This window comes from Myotis davidii, unplaced genomic scaffold (genome assembly GCF_000327345.1).
Source record: "Myotis davidii unplaced genomic scaffold, ASM32734v1 scaffold663, whole genome shotgun sequence".
NCBI classification, from domain to species: domain Eukaryota; kingdom Metazoa; phylum Chordata; class Mammalia; order Chiroptera; family Vespertilionidae; genus Myotis; species Myotis davidii.
In genome coordinates this window covers 2135253-2138403 of record NW_006295816.1, presented here as the reverse complement: position 1 = coordinate 2138403, position 3151 = coordinate 2135253, and the positions used below count along the sequence as shown (strand labels likewise).

At 66.8% G+C, this 3151-nt stretch overlaps 1 protein-coding gene across 1 annotated transcript in view; it reads right to left on the bottom strand.

The window, feature by feature from the left end:
• The window catches only part of GNAI2 (guanine nucleotide binding protein (G protein), alpha inhibiting activity polypeptide 2), a 17517-nt gene that overhangs the window by 6189 nt on the left and 8177 nt on the right, over positions 1-3151 (bottom strand).

Here is a 3151-nt window from a genome sequence, read left to right as displayed (position 1 = left end):
CCCGGGGCCTGGGGCCGGGCGGTGTCATACGCACACACGCAGGCACGCACCCGCGTGCTGACTCACTGCGCCCCCTGGCCCGGCACACCCCCCATGTCTCCCCTGGGTGAGCAGTGAGGGCCTGGGGCCGCTCTCCTGTGACCGTCACAGCAGCCCAGGTCTGCTCCCGCTTACGGACGAGGACAAAGCGGCTCAGAAAAGTCTGGTCCCAAGCGCGTGGGCCAGGGCTCAGACCCTGTGGGATGATGCCCTGGGAGATAAAAATAGCCAATTCCCAGGTTTCCTCCCAGACACAGAGCCAGGTCTAGAGGGCGCAGCCCAGGAGCCCGCATTCCCCAGGGAAGGTGATGACCAGGGGGATGGAGGGGTGGGGACAGGGCCTCCCCTCCCTCCCCTTCTCCCTGAGCTCCAGGCACAGGCACCTCGGCTGGGCCCGGCTCACCCTCCGGCCGTTGCCCACGGAGTTCTCCTTGCTGGGTGCCCCTGCCCCGCGCCCCAACGCCATGTGTCCCAACCCTCCTGGCCACGGCGGCAGGCCTGTCCCTTGGAGCAGCTCAGCAGGTCACACGGGAGACGCTGGCCCTCGGGGTCAGTAAAGACGCCTCAGAGGGCGGCGTGGCTGACACACACACTAACAGGAGCAACAGGAATCACAGCAACAGCCCGGCCGTGTGGCTCAGGGGTGAGCGTCGGCCGGCCTACAAGCCAGGAGGTCATGGTTAGATTCCTGGTCAGGGCACGTGCCCGGGGTTGCGGGCTTGATCCCCAGTAGGGGGCGTGCAGGAGGCAGCCAATCAATGATTGTCTCTCATCATTGATGTTTCTATCTCTCTCTCCCTTCCTCTCCGAAATCAATAAAATATATTAAAAAGAATAACAGCAGTAATGACAACAGCAAAGCACGAATAGCGCCCTCTCCGGGAAATGCCACTCCAGGCCCATCGCGTCCGCTAAGTAACCGCACCTGTTCTGTCCTCAGCCCCTGACAGTGAGGAAGCGGAGAGGCTGCTGTCCCGGGGCTGCAGGCCCGCGTGGCCCGTCTGTCCGAGTGCAGTGCCCCCCAAGCGGCCCCGAGTGCCCCGTGCGGCAGCCGGACCGCGGGCTCACGCCCGCGCAGTCTCCGCAGGCCCTCCAGGCAGCAGCAGAGCCACGTACGGCCAGAAACCGAGGCGCAGCTGCGGCCCTGGGTGTGTTCCCAACCCAGCGGCCCTCCGAGAGGGCCTCCCCTCACAGGAGCCACCAGCTGCTGGCATCACGGGCAGAGGAGCACGGGGGGTGGCAGGTATGTGTGGGGGCAGTGAGGCCCCAGTCCCGGTGTCCAGGGGCGTGGGCTGTGGTCAGATGGCAGCACCCTTCACCGCACCGCAGAGCAGCCAGGACCGCCGCCCGCACACCCACCTGCTGGCTGACCGGCCTAGTGGCTGCGTGAGCGTCCCTCCTGCCCAGGCACTTTCCCGCAGAGCAGGCGGGAGGGGGCACATCCTGGGCGGAGGGACCAGGAGCCACAGAGTCGGAGTCTCGGCCAGGACTGGGGCCTCGTGGGGCAGCGGAGGCCAAGGATGTGCAGTGATGGGTCAGAGCAACACACCACGCCCACCCCGGCGAGCTGACACTCAGAGCGACAGCTCTCCGCACAGGGGACCGAGGTCCGGGTGAGGGTTGTCGCTCCCTGTGTAACTTTGCGACCCCCGTCGCCTGAGTCACCAGTGTCCAGGGCTGGCCCGGGACCACTCTCTTGGTAAATGGTGTGAGCAAGGCATCGTCCTTGCCCGGCGACGGGGATGACAGCAGAAACTTGCTTTGCATCTGATTTTCCTGGCGGGGCAGACTGGCAGGCACCACGGGGCAGGCAGCACCCAGGCAAGTGGGCCGGAGCCAGGATACTCGCTCCCTGCCCGGCAGCCGAAGGCCGCTTCCTGTCCCCGGGAGCCTGTCTCCCTGGCCCTCAGTCTGAGTTAGGAGGGCACCGCTTCACAGGGGGCATCCCAGGTCCCGGAGCCCCGCCCCTGGCCTTCGGTGGGAAGGAGAGAGTGGTAGGACAAAGCGGGGTGCCGGCGGCTGGGCAGGAAGCAGGGGACACGGGGACAGAATCAGGGGCAGGAGCGGCTAGGGCAGGTCAGGGGGTCAAGGGCAGAAGGGTGAGACCACAGCATGACGCTGGTGGATGGGGGGGACGAGGACCCTGGCTCTCGGGGATCCGCCGGCCTCACTCTTCACCCCTCCAGCAGCCCCCTTCCCACCGCGGCCGGCAGTGCTGCCACCATATAAGCCGGCACTTGGCTCAGTCTGCTTGCACCTCGCTGATCCCGGGCACCCAGCCCCCAGCCGTGCACCTTCCCCTCAGAGGAGAGGGCTTCCCTACCGGGCTCCAGCTTGCTGCCCAGGTGCCGGGAGGGGCCTCCAGGGGAGGTGGCAGGGGTGGCCCGCCCAGAGAGGGCCCTCCATGCAGGCTCCTGCTCAGAGGCCCCGCAGAGCTGGGGCGGCCAGAAGTGTTCCCACGGCCACGCCTCCTCTCAGCCCTTGCCCAGGGCGGGCGCAGCTGCTGGGCCCTGGGAGGCGCAGTAATTGCCCTGATGTGCCAGCCCCAGCGGCTGCTCTGCTAGAACATCTGCTTCCACTCCCGAGCGCGGCCCCCGCGGAGGAGGGGGCAGATGGGGGGAGGCGGCACCAGGCCACCTGCCTGGACCAGGCCACCGGCCTCTGCAGCAGGCGCTGGGCCACCAGTCCAGCTGCGTGACCCCAAGCCCAGCATCAGGTCACTGCTGTCTGTCCATCTCGGACCCTCTACCTCGTCCAGGCTCTGCCCTGCTGGGAGGCCCTGACATGCCACTGTCCTCTCTGGCCTCAGTTTCCCCTCTGCAGGCACTGCCCAGCCTTGAATGGCCATCCCGCTCACCTCTCACTTTCAGATCTTCGCCCAGGGGGGATCCAGACCTGTGCCCGCCCTGGTGCCCATCCTGGTCCTCCCTGAGGCCTCAAAGCTGAGCCCTCCGGCCCGGTCCTGGCACCCTTCCCTCCTCCCCGGAGAGGCTGAGGGTAAACACAAAGCGCTCAGCGCCCGGGGAGAACCGAGATAAAAGTTAAGTTATTGGCGGCGTTTTCTGCCCTTGGGAGGATCGCAGTTTTCCCCAACGCTCTCGCAAGAGCACTG